An 18134-nucleotide genomic window follows, 5' to 3' on the forward strand; every position below is an offset into this window, starting at 1 on the left:
AGCTAAGTTGGGGGCCAGGACCTAGAGATGGGATGATAGCAGGGTAGTGGGTTGGAAATTCCTGGGAGAGATGTAAAAATTAGTGTAGGGGAAAGGGATGCTCTCCAAGGGGCTTGTTAGGTAAGCTAAAGGGAGTAGCCCTACTTTTGATTGCAACTGTAGGGTGTGCAGCGCAGAGCAGTTCCAGTGTGTGTTGTCTCGTCCCGTGTGTGTTTTGTGTTTCTGGCATCCCTCGGATCAGATCTCTGTGCCTTTTATCCTTAAGGGGCTTATCATAAGCATTGGCCATCATCTCTAGGTTCTTGAACTTTCATACTTCTTGGTAGGATGCCAATGTCACTTGTTCTTTTACCAGTGGGCTTGGCCGCATCTTGGAATCACATCTTGGAAGCATTGAGTCAGATGTCTTTTGAGGCCTTGTTCCCGGCTGTACTGCCATCCATCCTTTCCAGCCGTGAGCTGTAATGTCCTGGGGCTTGTAAGATTGTCAGGAGATGGGAGCATTCTAAATGTGGCATTGTCTCTCACAGCCATCTTGATCACTGTGACTGACAGTTCTTAGAAGAGGTCACTGTTACAGTCTTTTCTTCTGCTCCTTAGAGCCTCCTTCATCCACCATTGCCACACCCTCGGTTGTCTCTTTTGGCGTCGTCTCTTCTTCTTGCCATCGTTCTTCTTGCCGAGAGCTTTTTTTATCATCCTTGTGTCCTACTGTTTGTAGTATAATGTGTTGAGTTTGTGTCTCGCCTGGAATTGCTCTGCCCTGTAGAGTAGTCCTGAGGGGGGGTAGGTGGAGAAGAAAGGAGACTTTAGAGGGAACCTTTTGCTTTGCTTAGCCACCTGAGCCATGCCTCGGACAGAGTGACTGTGGCCAGTCTGTGTGGTGTTCAGTGGAGATGTGGGAGTGGTGCAGTGGTGTCTTGCAGTTTTATAGTAGTTTGTCCTAAGGCCCACTGTTGTGGGATCCTAGGCAGTTTGCTTTGAGGAATGAGAACTTGGGAAAGGCTAAGCTTTCCCTGTCTGTCTGGGTAACTTTGACAAATAATTCTTTTGCAGATGGATAGGATGTAAACCTGATATGAACAGAGGAGGCCAGAGGAGCACAGCAACGAGGTGGGTCGGTGCCTGAAGTCCAAGCTATGGCCTGACTTTGGGCTCTACGTTTACCTCACTGTTGGGACTTTCATTTTGAAGATGTGAAGTGCTTGAAGCAGCAGGGTATTGGCACCGGGGGGACCATGAGCTGGATGAGTATTGATTCCAGCACAGAACTGGATGTTACTGGAGTTGTTGTATTAGTGATGAAACTATAAGTAGCCTTTGATTTTTTGTGTTTTACAGGTGGTCTGCAGCATTCAAATTGCTACTCCAACATGAGAGACACCCTTCCAGACAGAGGTCACAGTCGAGCACTTTCAGGTGGAACCTGCCTCGGCAATGCAGCACTTTTGGACACTACATCGGTATGTGCCTTTCCATTTTGTTTTGCCCCTTCTCCCTTGGGAAGGTTGGTCATCATTCAGCTTTTCAGGGGTGGTGTTTCATGGTGGTTATGTTGCAGGGCTGTTCTTTGTCCTTATTTTTAGGAAGTAAACCTGGATATCAGCAGTCAAGGTCAAGTGAGTGAGGTAAGCAGTGACCAGTGGACACAACCAGTTATTGCTTGGGTGCCAAATTCTGGGGCAGCTCAAAGCATGCATTGTCTAAGCATCCATTTGTGTGTTTTAGGTGGCCCACTCGTATTATGCCTACAGGGGCTGAACCCCCTCATGGACCAGCTGATGGAGCCAGTTTATCACCCTTGAGCTGCCCCTGTGAGCCTTCCAGAACTATTACAGGACTCTGCGATGAAGCCTGTACCTTTTCTGTTTGAAGGTGCCATCTGGGCAGCCTTTGGCAATGGTTGAGGAGTTGCAGCGACTCGGGGAGGGAGGGAGGAGCGAGGGTCCACTCAAGTTTCAGCAATGCCCCATCACCTTGTCTCCTTTTAACCCAGGTATACCCTGTGCCGGCAGCCTTGGAGTGCGGCCACGGTGTATGAGCCGAGGACCGGGGCGTTCTCAGGAGACGGTGAGTAGTGGAATTGTTGGGTTTTGGCTGATGTGCTGCTGAGTTCAGGCACTGATGTTTGGTTTTCTTTCTTGTAGTAGACTAAGAGAGAACAGCTCACTGAGGGCAGGAACTCCCCAGAGGACGAGGCGGCCTTCTTTTGCACCTGATGAGGATTTGCATCCCTGGATATCCGAGAGCTAAGTCGAGGGCTACACCTCAGGGAGGGGGATGAGAGTGGTGTGCTGGGTCAGGACTTGGTGGGAGGGATTTTTGAATTAGCTTTGGAGATGGGGATGTCCACGAGAGGGCCCCTTAGGCCGTGTAAAGGGAAAGTCTCACTTTTGATCACAATGCTGAGGTGTACAGGGCAGAGCAGTCCCGGTGCGTGTTGTGTCACTTGTCTATTGTGTGTTCTGTGTCTTTTGGGCATCGTGTCACATGTCTTCTGCCTTACCCCTTTGAGGGGCTTATCAGAAATGCTGGGCATCATCCTTAGCGTCTCCTTTGCATTCCTTGGCCCGACGCTGGTACTCTTGAACCTTTGACTTGCAAGCTTGGACATGCATCGGAATCGCATCTCTCTTTAGCAATATCGAGTCAGACACCTTTTACAGTCTTGTTCTGAGCTGTATTGACAGCTGTGCACCACAACGATCCATTATAACAGATTAGGACTTGTGAGAATGCGAGGATAGGTGGAGGATTCCAACCGTATGGTTCTCGGGCATCCATCTTTGCGGTTCTTGGCATAAGTCCTTCTGTTAGGGTCTTTTTCTGCCGGAGTTCTTTGAGCCTCATCGGCCTCATCTAGGTCATCTCATTGGTAATTCTTCTTGCTGAGAGTTTCCTCTCCTTGTTGCATCCCCTTGTTTGTCATCTCCTGTGTCACAGGTGTCTGTGTGTTTGGGCCGGGGCTGCTTTGCCCTGCTACATGGTCTGGGTGTAGGTGTAATAGGATAAGTCCTAGGGACTTGACATTTGTAATGTAGGGATTAGTTGGACTCAAGATGGTATTTCTAGATTGACACAAGATGTCTGGAGCTGGTAAGTTCTCATGCAGTACTTTGACTTTTGTCGTAACTTTCTTTCAGCTGCAGAGGGATTGAACCTGTGACAGAGTGCCCCATACCAGGTGAGGTGGTTCCCACAGGAAGGTCAGTCACCGTTTGTCTTTGCAGGGCAAGTGTAAATGGTGACCGTGTTACAGCTTTGTTCTTCATCTTTATTTGTAGGAAGTAATGCTGAATAGCAGTGGTCAAGGTCGATGGAGCGAGGTGAGCGGTGACTGGTGGACAGAATGAGTTGTTACTGCTTGGGTATCAGTTTCTGGTGCAGCTCTAAGCATCCGTTTTTGTTTGTGCATTTTAGGTGGTCCACTGGGAAGGTGTCCTGGCCCTGGGGATGCTGGAGGCCAGGTGCGTGCAAGCTTAAGGTATGGGTGTGGTGTACTTCAGTTGGAGCGGGGAGGCTGTGGTTTCAGTCTCTCAGCATGTTTTTCTGCTTTGCTTCTCTGCAGGTGCTGCTGCTGCTGCCCTAGGCATGCCAAGGGACAGAGGCGAGCAGGTGAGTTGGCATTTAGGTGGGGCGACTGATAGGTGAGAGGTATGTGGCAGCATGCGAAGCGTGTCCCTTTTTGCTTTGCAGGCATCGTCCGGGCCACCTCCGGAGTCGGATTGAGATTTGAGGTGAGCCTGGGCCAGCGGTGCAGAGGGAGCCCGCGCATTATTCTTCTGGAGGGCGATAGTCACAGTTTGTTTTGTTGTCTTAGGTACCACAAGTAGGTGCAGAGCCTAAGTTTGGAAACGGCCGGTAAGCGATGAGCCTCGGCAGTTATGAGGGAGAGGGGCATTGTGCAAGGGGTCACTTCTGGGACGTGTCATCACAGTCTGAATTTTGTCATTGTTCTGTCTTTTGCAGCCGCCGAAGTGGACTGTGGGCCATGTATTGACGTCCACGGTGCTGAAGCAATGTTTTCTGTCGAGGATGGATTTCGTCTGCTGGTCTTCAGAGAGCTAAGTGTGGGGACTGTTGGTTGGGAGAAGGCAAACACCTTTGGAATCACAGGAGGCAATTTGAAGTTAGCTGAGAGGAGAGGGCTGTATTGGGCCGGGCCCCTTGGAGGTTAAGGGAGTTTTTCTTCAGCATCACTCGAGCCTTTGCCGGGCCGGGCAGTTCCAACCCATCTCCATGTTCTCGTGAGCTTCGCATCACTGGATTTTGAGTCTTGATGTCATTGTCCGTCTTTTCACCCGAGGAGCCTGCCTTCGGGTCTGGCATGATTGCCATGGTCTAAATTTTGCCTACTCTTCAGTGTAGCCACACTCTTGAGCATAACACGTGGGCATCTTGCATCTTGGCCATTTGTCGGTCGGTCATGTTTTGTGATGTCACTTCAGCCTTTGGCGGCAGAATCCTTCTCTAGGGAACCCTTTGTATCACCTGGCAGTCGTTGCCTCCTTCTCTAGGCCTGCTGCACTTCTTGAGCATCCTCTTACCAGCTTTGGCACTAACTTCTCATAGGGAGTTTACATTTCACTGTCACATACTACTGCCGTAGAGCCTTCTTTCCTTCGGCATCGTGGGCCTCTGGCTCATCTTGCACTAGGAATCTTGGGCCCATCAGGTGAAACTGCTGGGCAGTTTCAATTTGTGTCTGTGTGATGTGGTTTGTGTCCGTTGTCTTCAGTGTCACAGGGCTTTGTGATGTCTCAGTTCTTTACAGGCATCGTTCTGGGCCATATCGGCAGCGGGAGTACTTGCATACTTTTCTGGATTGGGCTTATTCTGGCATCTTTATGGTTTTGCTTTTTGAGACCAGAAGTACACAAGATGTTCCTATCCGTCTTCCTTCTCAGTTTTGGTAGTATCTTTTTTCATGTGCCATTCCCTTGGACTTCTATATGCAGTGTACTAGACCCTCCTCACTGCAGTAGTTCCATAGCTTCCGTCGTCTCAAAGCATCCTGGTCTCAAGAATTTATCTTCTGAAGCGTTCTCTCAAGTCTTCGTGTCATCTTTGCTTATATTTGATGCACTGTGTGTCCATGTGCCACTTATGCTTGGAGCTGCCCTGCCCTGGCACATTCAGTCGTGGCTCATTTGAACAGTTTTAAAACTCTCCTCACTTGTCTGTGGGCTTTTGGGTAGAAAGCTTATGGGCCTGGTGTGGGGATAACTCCTAGCTGTCAGCTACTTGTAGACTGCCTCATGCTGTCTTGCAGGTCCCCGAGGCAGATTTTGATCCCTATGGTCACTGATGTTACCAATTTTCCCAGGGTCTACTGTTCCACATCAAGGAGAAGCAGACGGAAGATGCTTTAACATCTTCTTTGGGAGGGGTGTTTCTAGTAAGGGCTGCAGTCAGAGTGTAAGCTGAAGAAGGGGTGTCTGAGAGTGTGTCTGTCTGTGTGTGTGTTGACTGGCTCTAACCTTATGTGTGTGGTGTTTTTTGCCTTTCAGGTTCTTCAGTTCATTTTAAAATTTTGAATACAAAAAGCCCAGCCGGTCCTGCCCATGCTGTGGGGTTAGTCAGAGGGACACAGGGTTCCTCTTCTCCTCTCTGCTGGGATGAACTGCCTAGGGAATACCATTTCTGACAGCCCAGTCCTACTTGTGTCTTTTGGAAAAGGGCAGAGGTGAAGAGGTAACTGCCAGAGTTCCTTGGGGATGATGGAGTTGTGGTGTTTGGCTGTGCCCGGAGGGGCAGGTTGGGCATTATTTGTGTGTCTGAGGACTGGTTTGGGTGTTGGGGAGCCCAGGGAGCTGAGCTCTCAGTGCATTCCCAGCTCTCCCAGGGGTGGGAGCTGGTGCAGGGCTGGGTGACAGCCTCTGGTTGGGCTCGGGGCAGGCACTGGCCCCGGCACAGACACGGGGTGGTTTGGGGACGCTTGGGGAGCAATGGGAGGAAAATGAGGGATGGTGCTGGGCAGAGCGATCAGCCTGTGCTCGTGTCAGTGCAGCTGTGCAGGGCACTGGGATCTGGGTAAAACTCCAGCTCTCCTGGTGTTCAGGGATGCAAGGTCTGAGGGACTGGATTTACCTGGGGCTTTCCAGGAACAAGGGGAAATGTGGTGCCAGAGCTGTGCCCCATCAGGTTGTGTTTCCCTTTGGGGACAGGGAGTCTCTGGGCTGAGGTGAGATTGCTGTGTGAGTGGCAGGGAACAGGGAGCTCAGAATTGCAGGCACTGATGGAATAATTGTCTTAGGTCTCTTTGGTTTGTGTTTGTGAAAACTGGGATTTGGGCTGGAGAGGTGCTCTTGGGAACAATGGATAGAGTACATTTGCTCTATGGATGTGTAAGGAAGGACAGGGAAGGGGAGTATTTATAAATTGTTATCAGTATTTCATGCAAATTTGGGGTGGAGCGTTGATGTAGGTGGGTGGGTTTGGCTTGGACCTGTCAGGACTAACCACAAAGAATCCAACCAAGCCCCTGACCCCTCAAGGCATCTGTGAAACACTTCCACAGAAACCCAAGTCAGAAATCCAGTGATAATGGAGGTAAAATTATAGGTAATTGCCTATGATCGGTGGGGAATTTCCTTTGGAATTATCAACCAAGGCAGAGCATATCTTTCAGCTCTTTTCCTGGTGTGCAGTTTCCTCTCTGGTTTAACTGAGTTTGTGTGCTCCTGTTAACAAGCAGTGTGTTTTCACCCTGAAATTTGGGGTGATAGTCTTTCTCTAGTGTTTTTCCCACAACTGACTCATCCTTTCCATGAATAGTCCATGTTGTTCTACACAGCTGCTTTGGCCCTGGGTCAGAGAGAGAGAAGGGAAATGACTTTTTAGGGCGTTGAAATTTCTCCAGGCAGGAGTGGGACGGTCTTGCCCCTCCCCAAAGCCCTGCAGGCGCATGGGAGTAGCTCAGTGCCGGCGCAGCTCTCTGAGCAGTAACAACGCTTGGGAGGTTCGAGTGTTGATAACAACTCTCTTGTCTCTTGGTAGCAGTCCTAGGTGGAGGAGAGGAAAAAAGGAACTTGTGTTATTCATGGAAAACCTTCTGCTGTTTCTTGTGCAGACTTTTAGATCTTTGTATGATTTACTATCCAGTGTCTGTAGGTAGAGAATGACTTATTTGAGGTAAAAATTGAGATAATCAGTAATGGATAGGTATGGAAAATGTTTGAAGTAAACTTGAGGTGACCTGTAGTGGAGAGCATGAAGATTTTGAAGTAAACTATAGCAATCAGTTGTGCACAGGTAGGGAAACTTCTGGGGGTAAAATACAAGGTCATCTCTAGGTGAGGGAATGAACACTTTTTGAGGTAAACTGAGTGAATCAGTTGTGGGAGTATTAGTAAATTCTGGGGGTGAAACTTGATGTAACCTCCATGGTAGAAAATAAATAAGTGTTTTGAGGTAAAAAGGAAGTCATCAGTGTTGGAGAGGCAGGGAGATTTTGAGAGTAAATTTGAGTCTGTAGTGCAGAGAATGAACATACTGAAGTTAAAGGGAGGTAGTAACTTGTAGACAGGGAAAAAATTTGGGGGTAAAGTCTGAGGTTAATGTCTAGGGGAGACAACATTTTTGAGCTAAACTGAGGCAGTCACTAGGTGACAGGTTGGAAAAGTTTTGGGCGTAGAAATTAAAATGACCTGTTGGGCAGAGAATAGACATACGGAGGTGAAAATCAGGTAATAAGTAGTGGACAAGTAGCAATAATTTTGGAGGTGAAATCTGGGGGGATGTGTGGCAGGGAGAGTGTCCATCGTGAGGTAAAGTGAGACAGTACTGGAAAGATAGTGAAATATTTCATAGTAAAACTTGATGAAATCTCCAGGGCAGAAAGAGAATATTTATAGGTCAAAAAGAGTAAATAGTTAACGGGCAGGTAGGGAAAATACTGGGGGTAAAATCGGAGGTTATCTCTAGGGGAGAGAATGAACATACTGAGGTAAAAATCAGGCAATGAAGAGTGAATGTTAGGGAAAGTTTGGGGGGTAAAACTGGAGATAATCTCCAGAGGTAGTGAATGAATACTTTCTTGTAAAAAAGAAGAAATCAGAAGTGGACAGACAGGGACAGCTCGGAAGGAAAATCTGAAGCAATCCCCAGGGAAGAGAATGAACATAATGAGGTAAACTGAGGCAGTCATTTGCAGAGACACAGTGAAAATTTTGGGGATAGACACTGAGACATTCTTGAGGATATAGAAAATTACTTTTTGGGGTAAAAATGAGGTGATGGGTAGGGCAAAGCTTGTGGGAAAAACTTGAAATAATCTGTAGGGCAGAGCATGAGCATTTTGATGGAAAAATGAGATATTTATTCTCTACTTCCCTTTGGGCTAACTTAATCTCCACCCTTCCATGAGCAATTCCTTGGCTTCTCCTGGAGAAAACCCCATGGCAGAGGCAGTCTGCAAAGGAGCCCAGAGCTGTGCTTGGAGCAGAGAGTGCTGAGAGCTGCGGGTGCCTCTGCTGCCCCAGGCTGGCAATATCCCCATGGAACAGACTGGGCAAATGGGATTAGAGGGAGCACAGTCCCTTCAGGGAAGGGGTTTTCTCCTGTGCACATCAGGCACGGGGCAGGAAGGGAACTTTGGAAATCAGCTGATTTCCCCCAGAAAGCATAATTCACATCAAGAGCAAAGGTTGGTTTGGGTGTGAGCACTTGAAATAACTTGGAAAGAGAAGCAATCACCTTTTGCTGCTTCTTTCTTTCTTTCAGATGCTGGGATTGCCTCTGTGGACATGTGCTGAGCTCTCCCCGCAGGGAACTGTCAGCCCTGAATGCCTGTGCAATAACTGCAGCTGCCCAGGCAGGCACAGTTTTTTCAAAATTATTTTTCTCGGACCGAGCACATCTCCTCAAGTTCCTTCTCACTTCCTGCATCCTGGAAATGCAAAAAGGGAAAAGATAAATGTGCAGCTCAACTGAAACAAAAAGCATCATTTCCCTTCTTTCTTGTTTTGTTCTTAGAGCCTGTTGGAGTGCTGGCCTGGATTTGGGAGGAGCCAAGTAGCCTGGAGCAGTGAGGTTTTTCCTGTCAGACTTGGCTGTCCTGTGCAGGGTTCACTGATGCTGTGAATTGCAATCCAGGGCATCTTCAGGCTCCTGGTGCTTGGGACGTGGCGTTTGGTGTGCAGAAAACATCCCAGGCTGTCCAGCTTGGGTGTGGCTGTGCATTTGCACAGTTCCTCAGAGTGGGAAAAGGCCAAGAGAGCGATGGGAAGGTCTTTCTTCCAGGCCTGGGCATTCTCAAGACACCTCAAGGATGTTTTTTAAATGTTTCTTGTCTTTTGTTTCCCAGCCCAGGGCTGAGCTGGAGAACGGGTGGAGACAGTGGCAAGCAGGAGTCCCATGTTTACATCTGCCCTTGGATTCCAGTTTCTCCCAGTGGGTCTGTGCTGCCCGAAGTACAAAGGAAGGAGGTGTTGGAGTACCTGTTTGTTCACCTGTTGAGCTTGGAAGAGATGCCGAGTGTGAAATTCCAGGAGTGCCGGCTCCTTGCGAGCTGTTGGTTGCTCAGGAGATGGGGTTGGGGAAAGGGGGGGAGAGTCCGAGCACAGCACAGTGGTAGGAGCTGGGTTTGCATCTCAATCTAAGGCATCTCAAAGCCTGATAAGCTGGAAAGAAGACTTTGCTGTGTTAATGCACAATTGCATTTTTGTGCAATTTTTTGAAATTAGGGCTGGGATCAACCTGGGGAGGAGGTTGTCTGGCACAATTCCCTATGCCCTGCTTTGCCATGAGGAATGGATGCCTGACCTCTTTGCAGAGAGCTGCTGCTGATGTAGATTTCTCTGTTTCTATAGTGAATTTATCCCAGTACTTGGCTGCTATAAAGAAGTCTCCTCTTGCTGCAATTTCCCCCTATTACATTTAAGATCAGCTCCAGCTGAGTTAGAATTTAATCCCGACCTTTCCCCCCTTTTTTTTTTCCAAGAGGCCTCAGCTATCTTGCTATTTCTTTCCTCTCTCACCGTCCAGGTCCTGTTTTTCAGACCTTTCCTTATAAAACCCTTGATAACCCATTCCCCACTTAAGGCTTTGTTGTAGCCTTGTTTTGCTACCTTCTGGGTGCTGTGGATGAAGGTCTGGCTTTGAGGAGCACGCCCTGCTCCCTTTGCTCAAGGGATTGCAGTTATTCCAATCTCCTGCTGCTGAGGGCTTCCTTAGGCTCTTGCTGAAATGAAAAATGTCCAGGAAGCTTTTCCTTTTTTGAGATTAGACTGGTTGAGATATGACCATGATGGTTAAAAACCCACAGTGCAAAGGAAGGTTTCCCCCTTCTTCCCCCCTACCCCCCACCTGCTCCATGCTCGGTCCTCTCCCTTCACAGTTCATTGCTTTGTAATCACAACTGCTAAGGAAACCTTTCTAATCTTGTCAATTGGCAATGCAACTGCTTTTAAATTCTGTTTTAAAATAGGTTTTGAAGTCAGGCTCTGCCCTTGCTATTGATTTGAATTCTTGACTGAGTAAGTTATTGGTGCTTAAGAAGCCCTTTGTTGCTTTAAAGCCTTTCTCCAAGGGTCAGAGAATAACACTGACAGGGAGTGAAGGAGCGCTGCCCAGTAGTTGCTTAGAAACGGAATGTGTTAAACCAGGTTTCTTTAAAAGCAGTTTTGAGTAAGTGAAATTCAGGTACTTGAATTACTTTGGGAAATGGTCCATTTAGGATAGATCTACACTGACAGAAGCTGTTTATCTGAGGTCAGTACATGCTTTGATCAGTGCAGGGCCTTCCCCTCAAGAAACGCATGAGCCAAGCCCAGCAAGGTAGAGGAAAAGACAGACACAAGTTCAGCTTAGAGAGCTGCACGGGTGAAATCCCATGAATATGCCTGGAGCATGGCCCTCCCCAGCAGCTTTTCTTACAGTTAAATTCTTAAAAAAGCTAGAAGCTGATGCTCAGTACTTTGGGATCTGGCTCAAAACTGCGGAGAGGATAAACTCCCTTACTGGAACTCAGGCAGTGGAGTGCCCACAAGCCAGCAGCCCGGTTGCTTCTTGTTCAGCTTCATTTCAACGTCGTTTTTTTGTTGTTTTGGTTGGTTGGCTGGTTTTAAAGTATTCTTAGAGATGCTACAAGTGGAAGAAGAGAACAGAAATAGAGTGGAGCACCACTGGCATATTACCTGATATTTTACTGTTCCTCTTTTTCTTTTAAAAATATATGTAGATAACATGAACTTTTAAACTCTGTGATTTGGGAGAAACACTCTTTTTTCTCCCTCTCTTTGGAAGAGATATGCAAGTCCTGAGCCGTTGGGCCAATGCTTGCTGCATTTTGTTTACGTTTTTACAATCAAACAAGGGGCTGATAAGATTGACAAGGAAGATACAACTCAGGAGCTCACTAGGCAGCAGCCTCCAGACTCTTTGGGTGATGCAGTAGGGTATGAAGACTGTTCTCCAGTGCGAGATTAATCCATAATAACATGCTCACTGACATAAAAGTCACTTCTTATAAGCCACTTCTTATTCCCTGAAGTGCAGGAGCTGAGGTGTTTGACAAAGCCTTGGCAGAATGATGAAGTAGATCCCTGTCAGATTTCTCCTTCTTGTGCTAGTGAGAGCAATCCATCTTCTTTAAGGGTTTTGTTCCTTTGGGATTGTGTGTAGTTTAGAGGGAGAACAGTACCCAGAAGCATTAATTATTTAATCTGCACTGCTTTTTTCCTCGACATGTGAGGCCTGAGTATTGTGCTGGGAAGCGGGGCCAATAAAATTTCTGGGAGTCAGACTTGGAGCTCGAAAGTTTTAGAATTAACGCTGGAGACTCAGCTCCCTCTATGGTCAGAAGAGGGGGAGACACCTTCCTTCAGGATGTCTCTCCAGGGAATGCTTTTGCAAAGTTTTCTCTCGTAACGGCTCAAGTCCTGCCTCTTCCTGAAATTGCGGTGTAGATCCCACTGGAGGCAGTAAATCTCTCAAATGTATGAGCTTGGGCCTACACACCTGCTAAGGTGTGACTAGAGGTGTGAGAACTTTTGCAAATGAATTTGGAATCATGAGAATCACAGAACCACTGAGGTTGGAAAAGCCCTCTAAGGTCATCGAGTCCAACGTGTGCCCAATCCCTACCTTGTCACCCAGCCCAGAGCACTGAGTGCCATGTCCAGGTGTTCCTCGGACACCTCCAGGAACGGGGGGACTCCAAACCTCCCTAGGCAGCCCCTGCCAAGGCCTGACCACCCTTTCCAGGAAGAAAGTCCTCTTGATGCCCAACCCTGGTGCGGCTTGAGGCCCTTTCCTCTTGTCCTGTTACTGGTTGCCTGGGAGAAGCAGCCAGTCCTCACCTGGCTACACCCTCCTGTCAGGGAGTTGTAGAGAGCAAGGTCTTCTCTGGGCCTGCTCTTCTTAGGACTGGTATGGAATCACTATTTTGCATTAAAGGACAATAAGCAGATGTTTTGAAAAAATACTTTGAAATGTTTTTGCATTGTCCTGGAAATCTGCCAAGAATTGGAGTTGCTTACCAGGTTAGGTGTTCTTGCCTGCAACTTCCCAGGGGCTGCTGGAGGTGGGATGAGGCTATTGCAGAGGAATTACAAGTACGTGGTTTCTCACTCAGGAGACTCTGGGTTTACTATAGCTATGGAACTGGTTTTCCAGACTAGAGGAACCCCTTGAAGGACTGCAGCGCGAGGCAGAGATGGGATTTGGGGTTTGCATCCCCACCTCCTGAGCACACATGGGGTTAGATGCCCCTTGGCAGAGCTGTAAGGTGTAATGTGGGCAGCAGCTCCTCCTCTCTTTGGGGGCCTAAATTGAAATGCTCAGGAGCCAAATCACCTCTGAGCTGCTCTCTTGTGAGCAGGAGAGGAAGGGACACCTCCAAAGGCCACATAGCTCACTCATAGTCTGAAAAATCCTACTGCTGAATCTGGAACCCCCCCAGGGATGCCTGGGACCCCCCGGGCCCCTCTGTGATCCTCGACAATGCACCCCTCCATCATCAGACCATGCAGTGCCCCCCAGTGTTTTGCCAGTGGGAGCACTGGAAGAGATACTGGGAACGCTGGGAGGGAACTGGGAGGAAACTTCCCACCACTCTCCAACGTGCAGCAGCCCCAAGTGCGACCAGTGAGGAGGAGGAAGTGCTCCCAGTGCCTCGCCCCCCCCCCCCCCAAAAAAAAGGGGGGCGGGGGGGGTTACGAGAAGAAAAAGGATTTTAATTGAGGGGAAAACACTCCATTTCTTTAATTGTGCTTGAACTTAGGAGGATCCCACTTCATCTACTGTTTGGAGGGTCTCAATTGACACAATGTTTTCATGATTTTGTATCTCAGTTGGCTGGGAATCACTGTTTTGCATTAATTTTCCTGTCTAATTGGAAGAAGAAAGCCTTTATGGTGCTGTTTGATGGATTTGAATTGAGGGAAACCGCCCCATTTTCATAATCTTAAGGTTAAAACTGAGGGCAAAACACCACCGTCCCTGGTTTTAAAGGGAAGCCCTTTATGTGCCATTATAAGAGTTCCATCGAGGGGGACCCTCATTTGAAGGGACCTTCATAGAGGAAAAACGTGTCCAAAAGCCCCCAAAATGGTGTTTCTTGAGGGAAAGTGAAGAGGACGCTGCATTTTCCCTCATTTTAGGAGGCTAATTTGAGCAAAAGTCCCCCTTGATTCACTTTTTCTTTGGGTTTATATTTAGGGGAGACCCTCCTTATGCATCAATTACGGGTCTAAATTGAGAGGGAAGCTCCGTTTTCCCCTTGATTCAAGGCTTTGAAATGGTGACTAAAGGGAGTTTTCCCTTAATTCATTAAGAAATTGAAAAAGAAGCCCGGCATGGACCGGCGGGTCTGGACACATCCCCATTGAGGGGGGGCAGAGCCGCTGCTCGGGGGATCCTTTATCCCCCTCGTACAGCTGCGAGCTGCCGAGGAAAAAGTCCTCGTTCCTAGGCTTAAAGCCCTGCAGGTTTACCTCTCATTCTCTTGCTCTGATTTGTTTGACAATAAATTCAATTTATTCCCCCCAGTCGTGTCTCTTATTCCAGTGACCGGTGAGTGATCTCTCTGTGCCCTTCTCCCGATCCTCGGGCCTTTCCTGATGTGTTCTGTTCCCTGCCCAGGGTGAGGAGGAGAGGGACAGAGTGGTTTTGCTGGCACCAGGCACCTGGCCAGGCCCAGCCCACCCCAATAATCCCTGCGATCATTCACGCCACCATTACCCAGGCGCACGGCGGGTCCGGCTCCGCGGGCAGGCGGCTCCAGTAGTTCAAAGTGGGCAAATTGGGACGGAGTGAGAGGAAGCAGGTGCTGCCGGTGGGTGAAATGTCTCTGCTGCGAGCTGCCTGGGAAAGGAGGAGGGAGAACCTAGTGCAAAGGAAAGGGGAGAGAAAGAGGGACAAGGCTGGAGCTGGGAAGGAAGCGGAGATGGCCAAGGGGCAGCTGAGCATTTTGCTTTCCCACTCTGTGGGGGGAAAGAAAGCGCTGTCAAATCCATCCAGGAAAAGAGAGGAGAAATAGCAGGTGGTGGAAATCGCCGGCAATTTGGATGCAATTTGTCTGTCTGAAGTGCAGACGCCGACAGACACGGAGCACCGCCGGACGCCTGCTGGCGCTGCGCTGTGTCCTGCTCTGGCTGCAGCCCGCCTGGCGAGACCCCCAGCAGCAGCGGCCCGGGGGCGGCGGGTCGGGCAGCAGCCAATCGGAAGCGTCGCAGCGTGCGGCAGCCAATAGGAGCCCTGGCTACTCCGGCAGCCAATGGAAAGCGCCGTTCCCTGAGGGACCAGGCCCAGCTCGAAGCCCCTCACAGCGGCTTCGTTTGTTGGGACGTTCGTGGAAAGTTCGGAGTTCATTTCTTTTTTCTTTAGCGCACCTTTTCCAGGACAGGAGGGATTCCGGCGCCGCTTCGTGCCGGTAGGGAGCGGGAGAACGCGGCGGCGGGCGGCGGGTGGCGAGGGCCGTCGGCGAGACGGGGCTTGGGCCGCCTGCGGTGTGCGATCTCCCGAGAGCAGCGGGGAGCGGCGGCGGGCGGGGCGCTGTGGGAGCCGGCGCATGTCCCCGAATGAGCCGCCCGGCGCAACGCGCGAGGTGCCAATGAAATAAAATAGAACACGGTAAAGTGAAAAGCATCTTCTGCCAAATAATATATCAACAGACCATCTATCTAAGTGGTACAAGAACATAGTTTCATTGTGCTCTGGATGAATGTCATCTTTGTTATTGCAGAACTAAGTTAAGAATATTAAGTCTAATGATGCAATTTTATTTTTAGTCTATTTGATTTTATAAGTTACTAATCTGAGTCATGTATGCTTATAGTTTTCTCTCTTATTAACAAAGACAATTCAATATCCAGTTCATGATTATAGTATAGTTTTGAACCACTCAATAGTAATTTTTCTTTTGGAATATGTGTGATAATTTCAAGGTGAGACATCTACATAATGCATTGGACACGTATTTGTATATTTGCAGTTAAAGTAACATGCTTTAAATTTGTGTGCATGTATATAAAGTACATATACTTAAGGAAGAGATCATAAAGAGATAAGGTACCTTTCAATCAATTTGAATTGTAGGCGGGGTAATTTTTGTTTCTTCTTGTAGGTGATTAGTTTTAAATCTTTTAAAGCAGTATGTTTGTCTGACAGGCCACTCATGCTATTTTATTGATGTCTAGAAGGGACATCTTTTGCTGGCTTCTGACTCCATAGACAAAATAAAACCTCGAGATCATCTCAAACAAGGATAGATGAGGAAAAGAAAGAAAAACTCTAGCATCAGTGATAGTAAATTAGATATTGAGGCTACGTGGCCTAGGCAACTTACTCATTAAGTTTATAATGAATTTATAAGCTTATGATGACTGGGTTGCTCTAGATTTTCAGCTGTCACAATTTGCAGCATTGCTGTTAGGTTCACTAAAACTGAGCCGTAACTCTTTATTTGAATGTAAAATTCTGAATTTCAAAATGACCTCGGAAACCTAGTGTTGGAAACAGGTTTTAAATTATCCTCCAATTCCATAAAGGTTTTTATTTTACAGAACTAACCAAGAGTTACACGAATACAGTTTATAAAGCGTGTGTTTGCAGATGGGTCACAGTCCTTTCAGCTCTGGACTTCATGATGCCAGGAGAAGTCGGAAACTACACAGTATTTGTGAATGCAAGACTTTGCATTTAGATAGGTTTGAGCTGAACGATCTGAAAAAGCTCCCATAAGCACAGAACTCCTTACTGTCTGTGTGTTTGAGAAGGCTGAAGAGCTCTGTTTATTGCCACAAAGGGCCTGGAATAAATTATGTTTAGTAAATTGGCCCCAGGTTTTCTTGTTTCAGACAGTAGCTTCAGAGCAATCTGTTTTATAGGCTCCACTAAATCTGACCAATTGCAGGGAGGTGACACCTCATTTCAGAGACGTGGCATCCCACATGTGCCAGTCAGGTCCAGCCCCTCTCTCTGTCAGGATGGCCGGGCACCAGCAGTTCAGCTTTCTGTCTTTTGGCATTTAACCTACGGCCTGTTCCCAATTTATGGGCCCCGCAGGGAGGTCCTAGCAGGATGGAGCCAGGCTGCTCAGCCCCTCCTCAGCCTTGTGCCTCCCACCCCTACATGGGGCAAATAAAAGCTTCTTTATTCCATTGGAAATGCCCCTGTTTCAGCGAGGTGTATGCCTGGCTTCCTTCCCTGGTCGGTCTTGCAGGTGATAATGAACACAGTGCGGTGCTATTTCCTAGCTGAAGCCAAGGTGGGAAACCAGCTTTAGCCTCAGCATTTTTCATTTCAGACTCTTTTTCCTCAGTTATTTTGGATCTGTTCATGGTGAGGAGGTTGTACAATGTGTTGGTCCTTAGCTGAAGTATCGAAGAACTGAACAAACCAGTAATTTTTCCTTCTCTGACCAAATTCTTCTTACTTTTGAGGGGAGGAAGGAATGGGGGAGTCAAATTTGCGTTTAGGTTTTATGTTTTATTTCTGCCCATGGAACTGTTTGCTACTGAGCTGCGTGACCGTGGGTCTTTTCAGCACAGGACACTGATTGACATTGCATGTGTTACAGAGAGGAAGGGCATTTCCTGACGATTAATGGCAAGTTAGTTGGCCTGAAGTTCATTAACCTGAGCTAGACTGTTGGAAGGACTCTGTGTGGAATTGTATTAGAGGATCATCATAAACTAAAAATATATGTGACAATCTGGCCAGATTGCAATGAATCTAAAGACAGGACAGGGTTGGCTCGAGCTCACAGAGCAGCTGCCTCGAGTGTAAACTAACTGCCTTGTGAAAGCAAATGGTTTTTCACAGACTTTATTCAAATAAAAGGGGAAAAGGAAAAAAAAACCCAACCAAAACAAAGGAAGGTTCCCATTAGCAAAAAAAGCCTACATGAAAAAGTGAGGTTGTGAGCTATGGCCGAAGGCCCGAGTTTGGTGCTGATTCTCAATCAATTCAGCAAATGACAGTGCATTGACACAACTGGTTTTTTAGTCAAATTTAGTCCTGATTCTTCACAGTAATTTGCCTCAAGAAAATGAGCCCCATATCCTTTGGTGAGTTCCCTGTTGGCTGAGGCCCAGACCTTCAGGCCATGACTTCTCAACATACTTGCAGTGAGACTGGCTCCCTCTTAATTGCTTCTTTTTGAAGTATGGTTTGTCACTATCATCCTGCTGAAGATGAACAGGGCTGGTGTCTCATTTTCACATATTCTTCCCCCTCCTCCCCTCTCCTTCTTTTCCCCTTTTTCACCTCTAAATAAATTTCTTAAAGGCGATTTAACCCTGGGATGGTCTAATCCACTTCCGTCCTTCGTGGTCCACCCTCAAATAGATGTGTTGGCACAGAAGAAGTTAAGGGTGTTCTCTTAGGATCTGATACTGTAATAAAGGGAAGAGAAAGATGAAACAGGCATTTCATGTTTGTCTGTTTTCTCTCCATGTCATTTCATGAACGTGTACTCACGCTTGGCCAAGAGTAGTGCATTCAGACACTGAATATGAGTGTTGAAGAGGGGACTGAGAAGAAAGAAGCTTAGTGTTCTGCAATAGGAATTATGCTTTGGGGATTTTACGGATTGTTTCCCTCTTTTTCACCATCATGCTTTTCTTGCACACTTCCTTGTCTTTTGCTACTGAGCGAAAGTCTGGAGGCTCAGAAAGCCTATCTGAGCA

The 18134-nt window shown here is 47.7% G+C and overlaps 4 long non-coding RNA genes across 4 annotated transcripts in view; 3 read left to right on the forward strand and 1 right to left on the reverse strand.

Moving 5' to 3' along the window:
- LOC138103789 (uncharacterized) overlaps nt 1-18134 on the reverse strand; it is a 104294-nt gene that overhangs the window by 20560 nt on the left and 65600 nt on the right. The gene's annotated exons all lie outside the window — the stretch shown is intronic.
- On the forward strand, nt 1346-1963 carry LOC138103295 (uncharacterized). The gene is made up of 3 exons (XR_011147691.1): nt 1346-1463; nt 1587-1628; nt 1729-1963. It is a non-coding gene; the product is annotated as an uncharacterized lncRNA (long non-coding RNA).
- LOC138103296 (uncharacterized) lies at nt 2002-3329 on the forward strand. Its single transcript, XR_011147692.1, has 3 exons — nt 2002-2070; nt 2151-3184; nt 3285-3329. It is a non-coding gene; the product is annotated as an uncharacterized lncRNA (long non-coding RNA).
- LOC138103521 (uncharacterized) lies at nt 3972-12076 on the forward strand. The gene is made up of 2 exons (XR_011147743.1): nt 3972-5694; nt 8725-12076. It is a non-coding gene; the product is annotated as an uncharacterized lncRNA (long non-coding RNA).

This window comes from Aphelocoma coerulescens (genome assembly GCF_041296385.1).
Source record: "Aphelocoma coerulescens isolate FSJ_1873_10779 chromosome Z unlocalized genomic scaffold, UR_Acoe_1.0 ChrZ, whole genome shotgun sequence".
Taxonomy (NCBI): Eukaryota; Metazoa; Chordata; class Aves; order Passeriformes; family Corvidae; genus Aphelocoma; species Aphelocoma coerulescens.